This window comes from Gorilla gorilla, chromosome X (assembly GCF_029281585.2).
Source record: "Gorilla gorilla gorilla isolate KB3781 chromosome X, NHGRI_mGorGor1-v2.1_pri, whole genome shotgun sequence".
Taxonomy (NCBI): Eukaryota; Metazoa; Chordata; class Mammalia; order Primates; family Hominidae; genus Gorilla; species Gorilla gorilla.
In genome coordinates, this window is record NC_073247.2 from 131,914,547 (window position 1) to 131,934,705 (window position 20,159).

A 20,159-nucleotide genomic window follows, 5' to 3' on the forward strand; every position below is an offset into this window, starting at 1 on the left:
CAGACCGAGACTCCGTCTCAAAAAATAAAATAAAATAAAATAAAATAAAATAAAATAAAATAAAATAAAATAAAATAAAATAAAATAAAATAAAATAAAATAAAATAAAATAAAATAAAATAAAGCTGCTGCTGAATAAAACCATATTCACCTGCCTACAGCCCCCTGAATGTTCTTTCTGCTCATCCACCCACTCCCTCCGGACTTCAGCATGGGTTGGACCCGGACCCCAGGACCTGACACCCTGCTCCCACAATTGCATATGGTCTGATTCCTGTAATCATCCCTTATTGCTTTTCACTCTGCTTCTCTGATCAAACTCTGCAACTATGTTCAAGTGATTCTTATTTTACATCCAAATTTGCAAATCAGACACAGGATTATAGACATTACAAAAAAATTCAATTTTGAAAAAAAAAGGAAGAGATTTGTATATGACACTTAAGTAACCCATCTATTACCCTCGCTTTCTTTTTGATGTCAAACTTCTTTAAATGGCACCCTAAGTTTATTGCAAAAGTATTTTTCTTCCTCCCATTTTCTCTGCAGTTCCTTGAATATGACTCCTGCTTTTAAAATACTATTTTAATTCATCAGAAACTTATAAAACATCAAATCCAGATCTTAGTCCACTTTATTTCTTTGTACTCTTAACACTGTTGACTACTCTCTCTTTTTTTCTCATTAAATTTGGTTTCAATGGGTCTCAAATTTCTGTGACAGATTTTTGGTCAAGTTGTTTCCACTAAAAAGTGCTGATTTTAAAAACTAAATAACTTAAAACTACCAGATGCCAGAAAAAAAAAAAGTTCACAAAACATTCTCCTTTCCTTCCAAAGGTTTTACAATGCATTGTTATCATTAACCAGTCTTTTACGACTAAACTTAAGTGGCCAGTTGAAACAAACAGTTCTGAGACCCTTCCACCACTGATTAAGACTCAGGCCAGACACCGTGGCTCATGCCTGTACTCCCAACATTTTGGAAGGCTAAGGTGGGTAGATCACTTGAGCCCAGGAGTTTGAAACCAGCCTGGGCAATATAATGAGACCTAGCCAGGCATGGCGGCACATGTCTGTAGTTCCAGCTACTTGGGAGTCTAAGGCAGGAGGATTGCTTGAACCCAGGAGGCAGAGGTCGCAGTGAGCAGTGATTGTGCCACTACACTCCAGCCAGGGCAACAGAGTGAGAACCTGTCTCAAAACAAAAAACAAAAAACAAAAACACCAGACAACAACAACAACAACAAAAAAGACTGGGGTAGCACGTATTAGGGATAATATTCATTTAGCTTTCTGAGCTTTCTGGACAGACTTGGTGACCTTGCCAGCTCTAGCCGCCTTCTTGTCCTCTGAACCCATGGCAACTGTCTGTCTCAGCGAGTTTGGCATGCAGGTGCACACCTCCACTTGTTATATAACCTATATAACCTGTTGTATAAGTTCATACTTGGTTCTATCCTTGGTATAAAGGTATATCTGCCCGCAAAATGTCCCAGAAGAGAATAGTCAGGATAGTCAGAATATTCAGAGAAGCTCTCAACACACATGGGCTTGTTAGGAACTATATCAGTCATGGCAGCACCACCAGATTTCAAGAATTTAGGGCCATGTTCTAGCTTCTTACCAGAATGGTCATCTTTTCTTTCTGCTCAGAACACTTGCAAGGAATTTGAGATGTGTGACAATCTAGTGCAGGGGCATAGCCAGCACTGATTTGGCCTAGATGGTTCAGGATAATCACCTGAGCAGTGAAGCCAGATGCTTCCATTGGTGGGTCATTTTTGCTGTCACCAGCAACATTGCCATGATGAACATCTTTGGCAGATGCGTTCTTTTTTTTTTTCTTAGAAAGAATGTAATGCATGTTTTTAATCAGAACAACAGCAATAACAAAAGCTAAGTATGGATATGCCAATATAGTGTTGAATCCAGCAATGGACACAAATAAAGAGCAAATGCTTGACAGAGACAGCTGTAAATAATCTATGTACCTCTTACATCCCCCCACTTCATAAAAAGACATTCTCTTTGGAAATATGGTTACAAATGTAAATCACTGATTTCTTGCAAGACCACGATGATTCTGTAATAAATATCAAATTGTTCCATTTCAGATTTGTAAAAGGATTCTTTCAGATATGAAGACTTGGGAGCAACTGTGAAGCTGTCTTTATTCAGATGCTTTGAAATATAAAGTGGTGATCTTAAACCACCAAGAACTGTAAGGCATGCTAACTGATGTTTATAACAACTTAGCCTTTTTTTCCTTTATATCCGATTTTATTAAGTGGGCAAACACCTTGTTCACATTGAGGCCCACATTGTCCCCAGGAAGAGATTCACTCAAAGCTTCATGGTGCATTTCAATAGACTTTACTTCAATTCTAACATTGACTGGAGCAAAGCTGACCACCATGCCAGGTTTGAGAACACCAGTCTCCGCTCGGCCCACAGGTACAGTACTAATACCAACAATCTTGTAGACATCCTGGAGACACAGACACAAGGGCTCATAAGTTGGATGAGTTAATGGTAGAATAAAGTCCAGAGCCTCAAGCAGCGTGGTTCCACTGGCATTGCTATCTTTATAGGTGACTTTCCATTCCTAGAACCAAGGCATGTTACCACTTGGCTCCAGCATGTTGTCACCATGCCAACCAGAAATTGGCACAAATGTTACTGTGTCAGGGTTGTAGCCAATTTTCTTAATGTAAGTGCTGATTTCCTTGTATCTCATCTGGTGGTAGGGTGACTAAGTGGAATCCATTTTGTTAACACCAACAAGTAGTTGTTTCACAACCAGTGTGTAAGCCAGAAGGGCATGCTCCTGGGTCTGCCCATTCTTGGAGATGCCAACTTCAAATTCACCAACACCAGGAGCAATGATCAAGAGAGCACAGTCAGCTTAAGATGTGCCTGTGGTCGTTTTTTTTTGTTTTGTTTTGTTTTTTTGAGGCGGGGTCATGCTCTGTCCCCCAGGCCAGAGTGCAGTGGTACAATCTTGGCTCACTGCAACCTCCACCTCCCGGGTTCCGGTGATTCTCCTGCCTCAACCTCCCGAGTAGCTGGGATTACAGACGCATGCCACCACGCCCAGCTAATTTTTGTATTTTCAGTAAAGATGGGGTTTCACCATGTTGGCCAGGCTGGTCTCGAACTCTTGACCTCAAGTGATCCGCCCGCCTCGGCCTCCCAAAGTGCTGGGATTACAGGCGTGAGCCACTGTGCTCGGCCTGTAATAGTGTTTTTGATGAGGACTCTGTATCCTGGGGCATCAATGATAATCATGCAGTACTTGCTGGTCTCAAATTTCCACAGGGAAATATCAGTGGTGATACCATTCAGCTTTCAGTTTATCCAAGACTCAGGCATACTTGAAGGAGCCCTTTCCTATCTCAGCAGCCTTCTTCTCAATTTTTCAGTGGTTCTTTTGTTGATGCCACTGCATTTGTAGATCAGATGGCCAGTAGTAGTGGACTTGCCTGAATCTACATGTCCAATGACGACAATATTGATATGAGTTTTTCCTTTCCCATTTTGGTTTTTAGGGGTGGTTTTCAAGACAACCTATGTGTTGGCGGCAAACCTGTTGCAAAAAAGCTACTTTCTCTTTTCTGAATTTCTCTCTTCCCTTGGTTTCTATGACAAGCACTCTTTGGAATTTTCTCCTATCTCTCCAACTGCTGCTCCCTGTCTTAGTATGCTCACTTCTCTTCTACCCAATCGTCAAGGTGTAGGAGTTGGTTGCTCAAAGTCCAGTTCTTGGCACTCTTGAATTCTCACTCTACCCTCTCTACCTTTATGACCCCCTCCACTCTAAAGGATTCAACCACCATCCCTTCACACTCATGATTTATAGATCTATGCTTTTATCTCAGCTCTCTCTCCTGAATGCCAAGGTCATGATTCTTATAGTCCATTTAGTTGCAGATGACTCTCAAATTCAACAAGCACAAACTGACCTATTTATTTACCATGACATGTTCCATGTCCCCTAACTTGGATAATGGCATTACAATTCTTCAGTCACTCATTCTCAAAACTTCAGAGTTGGGGAGTGATGTCACCAAAGATGGAGTAGAAGCAATCTGGATTCACTCCCCCTGCCCACTGAAAACCAAAAACAACTATCCGGGGCCACAATTATCACCAGCAATATCCCAGAACTCAAAATCAAAGCTGTGACAATCCCTGAGGCCACAGAGAAGTAAAAAACTATGAGCTGAAAGTGAGAGAAATGGATTTCTCTATCCACAATGCCCCTGCCCCAAACTACTAGACACCACATGGAAAAATCCTCCAAGACTCATGGTTTCTACATTGGAAAAAGTGAGATCAAGGTGGAAAGCCAGCTTCCCCATCATCTTGGGTTCCTATGCAAGAAAGCTGTTCCTGCCTCAACTCACAGGAAGCATCACAAGTGCCTCCACCTAAGGACAGGTGGAGACAAACCTTGGAGGTGGAGCTGCATGGCCCAGCACCAGAAACTCGGGGGCTGCTCTCCACTCTAGAAAAAGGGGACACCAAATCAGAGAGGTGGTTTAGCAGCACCACACTGTAGGAGGCACCCTGCAGGGAACCTCTGGGCATGAACCCATAGCCAGCCTCCCCACACAGCTGAGGAGTCCCCTTTGGAATCTCCCCCTGTCTGTAATGGGCAGCACTTGGAGAACTACAGAAAACCTGTGTTTAGGGCGCCATCTAGTGCTCAAAGAAGGCAGCAATCTAGGGCTAAGGGAATCAATGGGCAAATCGCACAGAACCTCTAAACACACAAACCAACTCAGACAGGAAAGACTTGAAAAAATAACCAATTCTTTAATGCGAAGACATAGATCTACATACATAAGAAATAACAGCAAACAGTGAATAATGACCTCCCAAAATGGACAAAGCAAGGAACCACTGATCAACCCCAGTGAGAGAGCAACATGTGAGCTCTCAGATAGCAAAGTCACAGGAGTCAGATCAAGAATTCAAAATAGCAGTTCTGAAGATACTCAGCAATCTCCAAGTTAATACAGAAACGCAACTTAGAAATTTATCAGAGAAATTTAATGAAGAAATGGAAATAAGAAAAAATCAAACAGATACCTGGAACTGAGAAATACATTGGCTGAACTGAACAACTCATCACAGAGGTATCAACAGCAGAACTGATCAAGCAGAAGAAAGAAATAGTGAGCTCAAAGATAGTCTACTTGAAAATACACAGTCAGAGAAGAAAAAAAGAAAAAAGAAGAAAAAGGAATGAAGAATATCTACAAGAACTAGAAAATAACTTCAAAAGAGCAAATCTGAGTCATTGACCCTCAAGAGGAAATTGATAAAGAAAAGGGGGTCATTAGCTTATTCAAAGAAATAACAGAAAACTTTCCAAACCTAGAGAAAGATATAAATATCCAGATACAGGAAAGTCAAAGATTACCAAACAGATTAAACCCAAATAGGACTATACCAAAATATGTATTAAGCTCTCAGAGGTCAAGGACAAAGACAAGATCCTAAAAGCAGCAAGAGAAATAAAAGCAAATAACACACAAAGGACTTTGATTTGTCTGGCAACAGACTCTCAGCAGAAACGATACAGGACAGAAGAGAGTGAGACAACATATTCAAAGTGCTCAAGGCAAAAATTGAGAATAATATACCCAACAAAGCTATCCTTCAAACATGTAGGAGAGATAAAGACTTTCTAAGACAAACAAAAGGTGAATGAATTCATCATCACCAGACCTGTCTTGCAAGAAAATGCTAGAGAGAGTTCTTCAATCTGAAAGAAAAGGATACGAATGTGCAATAATAAAGTCATTTAGGCTAGGCATAGAGGCCCACACCTGTAATCCTAGTGCTTTGGGGGGCACTAGGCACAGAAAGACAAACATTGTATTTTCTTACTTATTTGTGGGATCTAAAGATCAAAACAGTTGAACTCATGGACATAGTAGAAGGTTGATTACCAGAGGCTGGGAAGGGTAGTGGGGGATAGGTAGGGGAGTTGGGGATGATTAATGGGTACCAAAAAATAGTTAGAATGAATGACACCTACTATTTGATAGCACAACAGGGTGTCTATAGTCAATAATAATTTAATTGTACATTTTAAAATAACTAAAATAGTATAATTGGATTGTTTGTAATACAAAGAATGATCACTTGAGGGGGTGAATACCCCATTCTCCATGATGTGATTATTATACATTGCATGCCTGTATCCACACATCTCATGTACCCATAAATATATATACCTACTATATACCCACAAGAATTAAAAATAAAATTTTTTTAAAAAGTAGAAAGACTTCAAATAAATAACCTAATGATGCACCTCCAGGAACTAGAAAAGCAAGAACAAATCAAACCCTAAATTAGTAGAAAGAATGTAACAAGGCTGGGTGTGGTGACACCTGTAATCACAGCACTTTGGGAGACTGAGGCAGGATGATTGCCCGACACCCACCTGGGCAACAAAGTGAGACTGTGTCTACAAAAAAAGTTTGAAAATTAGCCAGGAATGATGGCATGTGCCTATAGTCCCAGCTACTTAGGCGGCTGAGGCAGGAGGAATGTTTAAGCCCAGGTGGTTAAGGCTGAAGTGAGCCATGATCGCACCACTGCACTCCAGCCTGGGGAGCAGAACAAGATTCTGTCAGAAAGAAAAAGAAAAGAAAAGAGAAAAAGAAAATAATAAAGATCAGCACAGACATAAATGAAATCAAGATTATAAAAAAATACAAAAGATCAATGAAACAAGTAGTTTTCCAAAGAGATAAACAAGCAAAACTGACAAATCTTTAGGTAGACCAAGAAAAAAGAGAGAAGACCCAAAGAAATAAAATCTGAAATGAAAAGGAGACATTAAAACTAATACCACAGAAATATCACAGAAATATAAAGGATCATGAGAGACCATTATGACCAACTATATACCAACAAACTGGAAAACCTATAAGAAATGGTTAAATTCTTGGACATATACAAACTATAAGAAATAGAAAGCCTAAACAGACCAGTAACAAGTAATGAGATCAAAGCAGTAATAAAAAGTCTCTGATCAAAGAAAAGCCCAGGAGCAGATGGCTTCCACAATGAATTCTACCAAACATTTTAAGAACTAATATAAACTCTGTTCAAATTATTCCCCAAAAAATTGAACAGTAGGGAATACTTCCAAGTTCATTGTATGTGGCCAGCATTACCCTGACAGGAAAACAAGACAAAAGATACAACAACAATAACAACAACAACAACAACAAAACTACAGGCCAATATTCCTGATGAACATAGATGTAAAAATTCCCAATAAAATACTAGCAAACCAAGTTCAACATCACATTAAAAAGATCATTCACCATGATCAAGTGGGATTTGCCACAAGGATGTAAAATGGTTCACCATACACAAATCAATAAATGTGTTATATCACATTAACAAAACTAAGGACATTTTTGTCCATGATGATTTCAATAGATGCTGAAAAAAGCATTCAGTAAAATTCAGTATCTTTTCATGACAAAAACTCAACAAACTGGGTATAGAAGGAACATATCTCAAAACCATAAAGGCCATATATGACAAACCCACAGCTAACATCATGCTGAATGGGGAAAAATTGGTAGTCTTTCTGGGGAAAAATTGGCAGTCTTTCCTCTAAGAAATGAAAGAAGATAAGGATGACCAATTTTACTATTTTTATTAAACACAGTCCTGAAAGTCCTAGCCAAAGTAACTGGGCAAGAGAAAGACCTAAAGGGCATCCAATTTGGAAAGAATGAAATTAAATTATCCTTGTTCATTGATGACATGATCTTATATCTAGAAAAACCTAAAGACTCTACCAAAAAATTATTAGAACTGATAATCAAATTCAGTAAAGTTGCAAGATACATAATCAACATACAAAAATCAGTAGCATTTGTATATGCTAACAGCAAACAATTGGAAAAATAAATCAAAAAAGCAATCCCATTTATAATTGCTACAAAAAAAACCTAGGAATAAATTTAACCACAGAAGTGAAAGATCTCTTACAAAGAAAACTATGAAACACTGATGAAATAAATTGAAGAGGATACAAAAAAAATAGATATCTCATGCTTATGGATTGGAAGAATTAATACTGTTAAAATATCCATACTATCCAAAGTGATCTACAGTGGTCTCTTCACTCTATTGATTGTTTCCCTTGCTACCCATACAATATGATACAAAAATGATCTACAGATTGCAATCCCTATCAAAGTGCCAACAACATTCTTGATGGAAATAGAAAAAACAATCCTAAAATTCATATGAAACCACAAAAGACCCCAAATAGCCACAGCAATCCTGAGAAAAAAAGAACAAAGCTGGAGGCATCATACTACCTGACTTCAAAATATGCTATAAAGCCATAGTAACCCCAAACAGCATAGTACTGGCATAAACGCAGGCACATAGACCAATGGAACAGAATAAAGAACCCAGAAATAAATCCACACATTTACAGCCAACTCATTTTTGACAAAGATGCCAAGAACATATATTGGGAAAGAACAGTTTCTTCAATAAATGATGCTGGGGAAACTGCATAACCATATGCAGAAGAATAAAACTAGACCCCTGACTCTCACTATATACAAAAATCAAATCAAAATGGATTAAAGAAAGCCAGGCATGGTGGTGTGTGCCTGTAGTCCCACTACTTGAGAGGCTGAGGCAGAAGGACTGATTGCTTGAGCCCAGAAGTTCAAGTCCAGCCTGGGCAACATGATGAGACCCCCTATCTCTTAAATAAAGACTTAAATGTAAGACCTAAAACTATAAAACTACTGGAAGAAAATGCTGAGGAAATGCTTCAAGACATTGGTCTTGGCAGAGATATTTTGTGTAAGACCTTTAAAGCACAGGCAACAAAAGCAAAAATAGACAAATGGCATTACATCCAGGTAAAAAGCTTCTGCACAGCAAGGGAAACAATCAATAGAGTGAAGAGACAACCTATGGAATGAGAGAAAATATTTTCAAACCATATATTAAATAAAGGGTGAATATGCAAAATAGAAAAGGAACTCAAATAATAGCAAAAAATAATAATCTGATTAAAAATGGGCAAATGATCTAAATAGACATTTTTCTTTTAGATTTGCCGTTAACAATGAATATATATTTCTTAAAAGAAGACATACAAGTAGCCAACAGATATATGAAAAATGCTCAACATCACTAATCAGGGAAATGCAAATCAAAACCACAATGAGATATCATCTCACCCCAATTTAAATGGCTATTATATTCTACCTGAGAAAACTGAAAAAAATGGCTATTATAAGACAAAAATAACAATTGCTGGTAAGGACGCAGAGAAAGGAGAACTCTCATACACTGCAGATGGAAATTTAAATTAGTACAGCCATTAATGAAAATAGTATGAAGTTTCCTCAAAAAAACAAAAAAACTACCATATGATCCAACAATCCCACTGTTGTGTATATATTCACAAGAAAGGAAATCAATATATTGAAGAGATATCTGTACTCTCATATTTATTGCAGCACTATTCATAATAGCCAAGATATGGATTCAACCTAAGTGTCCAGCAAGAAATGAATAAAGAAAATGTGGTATATATACCACAGTGAAATATTATTCAGCCATAAAAATGAAATAAATACTTTCATTTGCAGAAACATGGATAGAACTGAAGGGCATTGTGTTATGTGAAATAAACCAGGCACAGAAAGACAAATGTTGCATGTTCTCACTCATATATGAAAACGAACAAACAAACAAAAAAAGGACCTCATGGAGGTATAGAATAAAATAGTGATTACCAGAGGCTGTGAAGGGTAGAGGGAGGGAGGATGAAGAGAAGTTGGTTAATGGGTACAAAACTACAGTTAGAAGCAAAAGGTTCTAGTGTTTGATAGCACAGTAGAGTGACTATAGTTAACAATAATTTATTGTATATCTCAAAATAGCTACAAGAGAAGATTTGGAATGTTTTCAACACAAGTAAATAATAAATATTTGAGGTGATGGATACCCCAATGACCCTTATTTGATCATTATACATTGTATACATGTATCAAAATATATGTACCCCCAGAAATATATGTACAACCATTATATATTAATTAAAAACTTGAGTTATTCAATACTTTTCCCTCTAATCAGACTCCTAACTTTAGCTTCCACCTCTTTTTCTACCCCCTAAAGCTTGTGTTTCCTTCCCAAAACATGAATCGGCTTATGTAAATTCTTTGTTCAAAATATCTCCTGGTTCCCAGTGGCATATAGAATACATATCTGCCAGTTTTGTACAGCATAGCCACATTTTGATTTCTTCCCTTTCAACTGTATGTCCTACTATACTCCAATGTCCCTTTCATCACACACACAGTCTGTGGATCTCCCTCAGCACTCCCCCATCTTCTGGATATATCTGGATGCTCCTGGCCCAGGGGCTTGGCTCAGACCTTTTCTGTTTGAGTTATGTACTATATTGAATGCCTAACCATACTCCCTATCCAGTTTCAGTTTTCACTCCTAGCTGATGACTTGGATAAGAGTCTCTTGAGTTAGAAATAGTTTTTATCAATAACATGGGAGTAACAATGCATATAATAGCAATAGCTCACATGAATCAAGCTCTTAATTACTGTGCCAGGCACTGTTAATGACAAAAATGATAAATGTCCTCCAGGATAAAGGGACCTAAGAGACAGTTTGATCAAATGTCCTTACACCCTCAAAGAGGGTTTCCTGATATAACAGGCCCAGCCTCTGTCTACTTGCCCTTTTCTATTCCAACTTGTCAGGAGAAGAGGGGCCATACCCTGTTAAGTCCAGTGAGTAGAATCACTTCATTCATCAAGGCGGGACATGGCTTGTTTATGCATGAGGTAGTTATTCCACTCTGGTTTAATTTCTTTTAAAATGGGGATGATGACAATTGTGGTTGTTGTGCAGATAAAAACTCATGTACAGTGTCAAGCATAGGACCCATGGTTAAGAGCTATTAATATTCAGAATATTAACACATCACAGGGTACCTGTAAAACACTTCTTAAAGAACTACAGTGCCTTCAACCTAGCCTGGCTCTTATTTATTTGACACTTCAGTGGGGAACAAGAATTCAATTTTGGCCAGGTGTGGTGGTCACACCTGTAATCCTAGCACTTTGGGAGGCCGAGGCAGGTGGATCACTTGAGGTCAAGATTCAAGACCAGCCTGGCCAACAAGGCAAAACCACGTCTCTACTAAAAATATAAAAATTAGCTGGGCATGGTGGTGCACATCTGTAGTCCCAGCTACTCAGGAGGCTTAGGCACAAGAATTGCTCTAGCCCAGGAAGTGAAGGCTGCAGTGAGCTGAGATCGTGCCACTGCACTCCAGCCAAGGTGACAGAATGAGACCCTGTCTCAAAAAAAAAAAAAAAAGAATTCATTTCAGGAAGATAGTTCTGAGAGGCAAAAGAGGAGAAGCAGGGAGGAGTGGGAGGATGAGGTAGCAGCAGTACCCACAGTGATGCAGGAGCTCCTGGATGGGAACCTGGAGGGCAGTGGTGTTTTTATTGCCTCTTCCATGATTAGAAAATAAGTTTTGAACTTTGGGGGCTTTAAGGAGTGGAAATGAGAAAAGTAAATACAGAGGCTGTTAGCCCTTCTTAAGGGAGAATACTACTGTCTTCTGTGTATCTTCATGTTGGGACTCAGTCTGAGCTGGAAGTATTCAAATTAATGCACTGAGGAGCTGGATTATACAAAAATTAGCTGGGCATGGTGGCATGCACCTGTAATCCCAGCTACTTGGGAGGCTAAGGCAGGAGAATTGCTTGAACATGGGAGGCAGAGGTTATAGTGAGCTGAGATCACGCCACTGCACTCCAGCATGGGTGACAGAGCAAGACTCCGTCTCTAAATAAATAAATAAATAGGGCCAGGAGCGGTGGCTCATGCCTGTAATCCCAGCACTTTGGGAGGCCGAGCAGGCGGATCACGAGGTCAGGAGATCGAGACCATCCTGGCTAACACGGTGAAACCCTGTCTCTACTAAAAATACAAAATAATTAGCTGGGCGTGGTGACAGGCACCTATAGTCCCAGCTGCTCGGGAGTTCTGAGGCAGGAGAATGGCGTGCACCTGGGAGGCAGAGCTTGCAGTGAGCGGAGATCGCGACAATGCACTCCAGCCTGGGCGACAGAGCAAGACTCCCTCTCAAAAATAAATAAATAAATAAATAAATAGGGTTCAATTGTACTTAACTATTTGAAGTATTTAAAACCAAGCATAACCTCTGAGCTAAAATGAGTGATTTTGTAAATATTTAGGCAGTGGTGTGAGGAAGTAATTCTCCCCCAAAACACACTAATGTACATTTAGTTACAATGAGACTGAAGCAGGGAGATGAAGGCCAAGTCCTTCTGCTGTTGTTCTTAAGCCTTTGGTAAAGCAACATAGGGAGTGGCATCTTTAGATTTGTCTAAAAAAAACAAAGAACAGTTACAAATAAAATTCCATGCACATGTATCCCAGAACTTAAAGTAATATATATATATGGCAAAAAACCACAAAAACAAATAAAATTCCAGACAGAAAGAGGATGCAAATATTAGAGAATTATATACAAAGTATGCCTTGCAGCTGCCACACAAACTCAACATTATGAAACTATCAAATGCACAAATGAACACTCTCTTGAGGAATTTCTAATATCAGAGGAATTGTTTTTTTCCCTTTTGGTGGTACAATTATGAAGAGGTGGGTTTTGCAGAATTTGTTTAGTGGTGGTAGGGTGGCTGTCAATTCAGGGTTGATTCAAACCTCTGTTAATTTGAAATACTCTTCCATTTTCTCCAGGAGTGAAGACTTATTTGTAGGTCATGAGATCAAAAGGTGACTACCTGAGACCGTGGAAAACCTAAAGTTGTGTCAAAGAACTATTGTCAGGGAAAAAACATCAAGATGAGTTTATTGTTAGTTTTGCTGCAGAGAGAGAGAGAGAGAGTGTGTGTGTGCATGCAGTAATGGAAACATGTGCAGATCTGATGGTGGGTTGTCCAAAACAAGCAGCCCCTGAGTGCTGCCATCCTAACACCATAGGTAGGGCTCACAGTCAGTCTTGGCTGACTCCCACAGTCAGGTTGGGAGGATGAAAGAAACCTCCACTGTCTCAGGAGGCATGGAAAGCTCAGAGGAAACGAAAGACAAGGTTTGATGAGTTGCTTTTCTGGTTTTCATAGTGGTCTCTTAATGGAATTCTGAAAAGGAAAAGGAGCCACAAGAAAAAAGAGAAAGAAAATGTTCTCATCTATTTCCAAATTCTAAGGCATGACCTTCCCCCAAGAAACTCTTGGTAGATGTTTTCTCCCTTTCTCTTATTTGCAAATATAATAGAACTGTTTTATGTAATCAGTACTGGGAATAGGGAACTAATATTGGCCCATAAAACAGCCTACTTTGGGGATCGGCTATTTAGGTAGATTTGATAATAGATTTGAACATGCCCAAAATGAGCTCTATTACACTAGCCTTCTTTAGACTATATTCATGCAGAGAAAGGATCCTAAATCCTAAAATAGGAGAGTGAAAGTGAGGAGTCAGACACGGAGAAAAGGCCTGTAGTGTCACAATTTGCAGATTGGGAACTTCCAAAAGGATTAAATACAATGTTAACTCCATTAACTAGGATGCTGAGTGGACGTAAAGCCCACCTGACATGGTTGTTTTGTTCTGTTTTTTAGTAGCTGCCAGGCATTTAAGAAAAAGCCTTTTCTGTGACCCCCCACACCCACATTGATGTTGACCTTGCATTAAAATGACTAGTTCTGTTATGGGATCTTTGGAGTGTCAATTTTCTGGCCAGAAACCTCTGTGGCTGGTGACATCTTTGCCCTAGTTCTTGTCCTGTGTCCAGGAAGAATGAGGTATGCGACAAGTGAAGAGTGAACAAGACAAAGAGGCGCCTGAGTTCTTGTCCTGCATCCAGGAAGGATGAGGTATGCGAACAAGTGAAGGGTGGACAAGGAGGAAGAGGAGCTTTATTAAGTGTTAGAACAGCTCAGAGGAGAACCACAGTGAGTAGCTCCTCTCTGTAAGCAGGTAATCCCATCTCTCCATCCTCTGCCCTGCTCTGGCTGAGCCCAGAACTTCTATGGACCTCAGAGGGGAGGAAGTGTGTGCTGATTGTTCCATGGGCAGCCATGGGTGGGCCCAGAAAAGGCACCACAGGTCCTCACTCCAGTCGTCAGGACTGGCTGCCTGGCCTGAAGGTGGGGTCTTACTGAGGACCTGCCCTCTTCCACCCAGGAGCCTGTCTGCCTCCCACAGCAGTCCATGGCGCCCAGGCTGCTTGCACCAAGGGGCACTTGCAGGCCAGTGCTGAGCTGCCCTCAGCCCCCCTTAGCTTCCTCTCTCATGTTCGTGGGCACTCAAATTCTGGAGGGGGCCAAGGCAGCAGGGCACTGGCATGTCAGCACTGCCCTGAGCCTACACACATCTTCCGGGCTGTGACAGCACCTCCAGCTCGGCCCCAACTCCTCTCTGAGATGAGATCAGAGCAGGTGCCTGAGGGAAAAGAGAACAGGCAGTGGGAGCAGACACCCCTGAGCCTGTGGTGGTGGGGCTTCCTGGCCCCCATGGATGCAGGCTGCAGAGATGCCCGTGTCCTGCACCTGGGAGGGCAGCTACAGATGCACCTGAGGAGCTCCTGCCCCACCAACTTGGAAGGGGTGGGGCTCCCACTTGTCCCTGGCTCCTGCCTGCTCTGTGGAGCCAGAGGCCTGGGTCTGCAGCCATGGATTGGGCAGTTATAGTTGCACTCAGGAGGACAGGGATCCTGCCTGCTCCTGGCTCCCTCGAAGAGCACAGGGAGGCTCAGATCTGCAGCCCAGTAGGGTCGGGGCTCCTGCCTGATCCATGGAGCTGGAGGCCCAGGTCTATAGCTGCAGTTTAGGTGACTGCAGTGGCACCCAGGAAGCTCCCTCCCCAACATGGAAGGGGTGGGGCTCCCACCAGCTCCATGGAATGTGCAGCCCCAACCATGCCTCCCTGCTGCAGCCAGCATGATTGCAGCAGCCGCTGCCATCAGTTCTACTTTCCTGCCTTAGAAATTGGTGATGGTGTAGCAGGAATTTTAAGGAATCAGAGAGACTGATGGGGTTCAGGGGGATATTTATTAATTATTTAGGTGCACCAGCCCAGTTGGATTAACATCCAAAGGACTGAGCCCCGAACAAAGAGTTAAGTTACCTTTTAAGCATTTCGTGGGGTCGGGGGAGATCTGTGCAGGGGGAAGCGAGAAACAAAGGCAGTTATTCAATTGAGACATGCATTACTTCATTTCTTACTTTTTAAGGAAAAACATGTTTTGTGACTTGAGTTTATCTGTCTAGTGACCTTGCAGCTGCACAGCTAGGGAATCAGAGTCTTCACAATGCCTGGGAAGGGAGGAGAGATAAGGCTCACTAGCCACAGAAAAATAGGCAGTTAGTTTTTAAAGGACTCTAGCTCTTTCTCTTTCTCAGGGGGAATTGGGTTTTCTTACGTACAACTGAATTTCTGCTTACATACTCTTTAATTTCTTTTAATTCCTGTTCCAATGGGAATGAGATCTCCTAGTTTTGGACTGGGGCTAGCAGGGCCTCGGGTGCACCACCACTTGGCAACATCAGCCTCTGTCCAGAATCCTGAACCTGTAAGCTAGAACAGGGTTAGCTGACAGTGTCCTGAACCCAAGAAGGTTGGGAGGGTGGGGTTGGATTGGAGTAAGCAGGATTGACAATGGTATACCTCTTCTCCAAACTACTGGCTGGGCAGAAATCTTGAGTTCTAATGAATCTGAACTTAGTTAGGCTAACCTTTCCTTAGCACCTTTCCTTAGCAGTAAAGGCTAAAATATCAAGTCAGTATCCAGGGCTTCAGCAACTCGTGTCCCAGTAAGACAAGCCACAAATACCTTTGGCCCCATTATCAGGCCTCCATTGCCATAAAATCTTTTTAACTCTCAAGAGGTTACAGAGAATGAATTACTCCTTAATCATACTTGAAGCAAACCTTCTGTCTAAAAATCCAATGTAGCCAGGCATAGTGACTGGAGCCTGTGATCCCAGACACTTAGGAGGCTGAGGTGAAAGAATTGCTTGAGACCAGGAGTTTGACACCAGCCTGAGCAACATAGTGACTCCCATCTCCAAATAAATAAATAGACAGATAGATAAGTAAATACATAGACAAATTGATAGAATGATAAATAGATAAATGAGTAATAAATAGATTAGGTAGAGATAGATAGCCAGCTAGGTAACTAGCCAACCAGCTGTCTCAAAAAAAAAAAATGGCTGGCTGTGGTGGTTTATGTCTCTAATCCCAGCACTTTGGGAGGCTGAGGCAAGAGGCTCTCTTGAGTCCAGGAGTTCAAGACGTTTGGGCAGCATAGTGAGACCCTGTCTCTAAAAAAAAATTAAAAATTAGCTGTGTGTGGTGGTGTGCACCTGTAGTTCCAGCTACCCTGGAGGCTGAGGTAGGAGATCAAGGCTGCAGTGAGCCATGACTGTACCACTGCACTGCAGCCTGGACGACAGAGCAAGATCCTGTGTCAAGAAAAAAAAAAAAAAAAAAAAGGAAACTGGGTTTTTTCCCTCCACTTTCACACACAGTTAATACAATACTCAGCACAAAACACTTTTGACATCAGATTCTCCAGTGAACACCAACTGGGTGTCTTATGATTTAATTCAATTCTGACACTATCTACCTGGAGATAGTGTCAGATCCTATGGGTTAACGGCTCAGTCCCACGAGATTGCGACCCCCATTTCAGATGCCAGTCACAAGCACTAGATTGTCACTTATACTTCTGACTCCCTGGGTATAAATTGCAGGGTCCTACAACCCCCTCCTCAGGTTCAATTAATTTGTTAGAGTGGCTCACAAGACTCAGAAACACTTACTTACATTTACTAGTTTATTATAAAGGATACACAATAACAGCAAAATGGAAAGGATGCATAGGGCAAGCTATCAGGAGGAGGGTGCAGAGCTTCTATACTCTCTCTAGGTGTATAACCTTCCAGGCACCTCTGTGTGTTCAGCAATCTGGAAGCTCATCAAATCTCATTGTTCAAGAGTTTTTATAGTTCTGGTGTTCTATGGCACAGTAGGGTGACTATAGTAAACAACAAGGTGTTGTAGATCTCAAAATAGCTAGAAGAGAGGATTTATATGTTCCTATCACAAAGAAATAATACATGTTTGAGGTGTTGGATATGCTAATTACTCTGATCATTTGATCATTACACAATGTATACATGTATCAAAACAAAATCACATTAGGCTGCATGCAGTGGCTCATACCTGTAGTCCTGATGCTTTGTGAGACCAAGGCAGGAGGATCGCTTGAGGCCAGGAGTTTGAGACAAGCCTAGGCATCATAGTGATACCCCATCTCTACAAAAAAATTTTAAAAATTAGTTGGGCATGGTGGTGTATACCTGTAGTCCTAAATACTTAGAAGGCTGGGGCAGGAGAATCCCTTGAGCTCAGGAGTCCAAGGCTGCTGTGAGTTATAATCAAGCGACTGTACTCCAGTGAGGGCAACAGAGTGGAGACCCTATCTCCCAAACACACACACACACACACACACACACCACATTATACCCCATAAATGTGTACAAAATCATGTCACTGAAAAATACTTCATTTTTATGTTTTATTATTAATATTTTTAGAGACAGGGTATCACTCTGTGACCCAGGCTTCAGTGCAGTGACCTGATCATAGTTCACTGCAGCTGTGAACTCCTGGGGTCAACCGATCCTCCCACCTCAGCCTCCTGAGTAGCTAGGACTACGGGTATGCACCATCATGCATGGATAATTAAAAAAAATTTTCTTTGTAGAGATGGGGTCTTGCTATGTTGACCAGGCTGAACTTGAAATCCTGCCCTCAAGCAATACTTCTACCTTAGCCTCCCAAAGTGCTGGAATTACAGGCATGAGCCACTATGCCTAGAAAAAAAAATTATTAAAAAGAGTTTTTATAGAACTCATCCCTTAGCCCTGTTTTCCCACCTTTCCTGGATGTTGGTGGGTGAGGCTGAAAGTTCCAACTTGCCAATCCTCTAATCCTCTATTACCTGTTTTTTCAGGTGACTGGCCCTATCCTGGGCTACCTGGGAGTCACACTCTGAGTTATATCATTAGCATAAACTCAGATGTAATCCAAAGGGACACATTATAAATAAGAAGATAATACTATTTGTCAGGAAATTTCAAGGGTTTTAGGAGCTCTGTGACGGGAACCAGGGACAAAGACCTAATATATTTCTTATAATATCATAGGACTATTTCCCTCAATATGACTTTAAAAAGGTTCAGTTTTTATGATGCTCAGCTTCCCCCATGACCAGGGTGACACTATTTGTAGTAAAGAGGGACAGAACAGCTGACAGCTGATAGTCAGTTGTCAGGACACTAATATTTCTTTATTCTGTTACCAAGCATAGCATTAACAGAAAGGACACAGTGCAATTCATTAGCTAGGTTTGCATCCAAGACTTGGACGAAAATGAAAGAGTATTAAAAGTGGGTAGAAACTTTGAAAGGAAAATAAATCTCGGAACCCCCAAATCACTAAGCCAAAGGGAAAAGTCAAGCTGGAAACTGTATCGGACAAACCTGCCTCTCATTCTATTCCTAAATAAGATAGTTACAAAGATTTGTTTAAAAGCTACATACCTCTGTCACAATTTGCCCATAAGGAAAATCCTCATGGACAAAGGACAAACAGAACTCAAAGTCATCCCTCTGCTGCTGTGCAACAAATGCATATCTGATTGCTTCCTTTGCCCTATTGTTTCACTAAGCCAGACTAAGGCATAAGTGACTATTCCTGTAAATTGTGTATTCAGTGAAAGGCTAATCAGAAACTCAAAAGAATGCAACCATTTGTCTCTTACTTACCTATGACCTGGATGCCCCCTCCCTGCTTCGAGTTGTCCCACCTTTCTGGACCAAACCAATGTATATCTTACATATATTAATCGATGTCTCATATCTCCCTAAAACGTATAAAACCAAGCTGTATCCCAACCACCTTGACCACATGTTGTCAGGACATACCGAGGCTGTGTCACAGGCGCATCCTTAACCTTGGTGTAAGGAACATGGCTGCACTGAAGCCAGGCAGACATAGGCTGAGGTAAACATCCTGCATGACTCAACAAGTTTGGTGTACAGGCACATAAATCCACTTGTTATATAATCACAGCCATGTAGCCATAACATGGGAAGGCTCATCACTCAGCTCAGAGCCACTATTGTCTGTAAAAGGTACAACTACCCTGTTAATGCTGTACAGGTGTGCCCAGAGAAAGAGAGAGCCAGAGCTGTCTGTCTTGCAGATGGACAGCGGGAAGCCAGGACACAGTTTGGCTTGCTTGCACCCAGAGGGAAAGAGTTAAGCTGCTGACCCTGAAGGGAGAGCTGGCCGTGCGGCTGTGCGTGGGAGCAGGTACAGCAGTTAGCCAAGACAGAGACAGACAGTGTAAGAGAGCTGCTGAATAAAACCATCTTTCACCTGCCTACAACCCACCCCCTCCCCTGCCCTGAGTGTTCTTTCAGCTATCTGCCACCCATCCACCCACTCCCTTCTGACCTCAGCATAGGCTGGAACCTGACCCTGGACCTGACACTTGGCAAAATAAATTTTCTAAATTGATTGAGACTCGTCTCAGATACTTTTTGGTTTACAAATTGGTGACCACAGAGGGACTCAGTGGAAGTGGCCCTGACCTTTGGCAAATCTCCTGTTGGTGCTTGGTACCAGCTTCAGCTATCTTTATAGCTCAAACCAACAGGACAATTTCCTGAGGCCTGGGAGCTCCCCTCCCTCCAGAGAATCCCTGATCTCCCAAAATTTGGTTGAGATCTAAAGTATATTTTGCTGTACAACTCCTTTTCTGGAGTTTTACTTGCTTCCAACAAGGCGGGCAAGTTTTCCTGCTTCCATGATGATGGAAGGCAGGTAACTCCTTTCTGGAGTTTGAGCTTGCTTCCAACAAGGAAGGCAAGTTTGAGTTTCTTCCCGCTTCTAGGATGGTAGAGAGCAGTCTTCAGTCTGAGACCCATTTCTAGGTAAATAACTGAATTGGGTTTTTTTTTTTTTGTCTTGGAAATT

The 20,159-nt window shown here is 41.4% G+C and overlaps 1 protein-coding gene across 2 annotated transcripts in view; it reads right to left on the reverse strand.

The window, feature by feature from the left end:
• LOC101149428 (putative uncharacterized protein CXorf42) overlaps positions 1 to 20,159 on the reverse strand; it is a 155,739-nt gene that overhangs the window by 119,392 nt on the left and 16,188 nt on the right. The window lies entirely within an intron of this gene.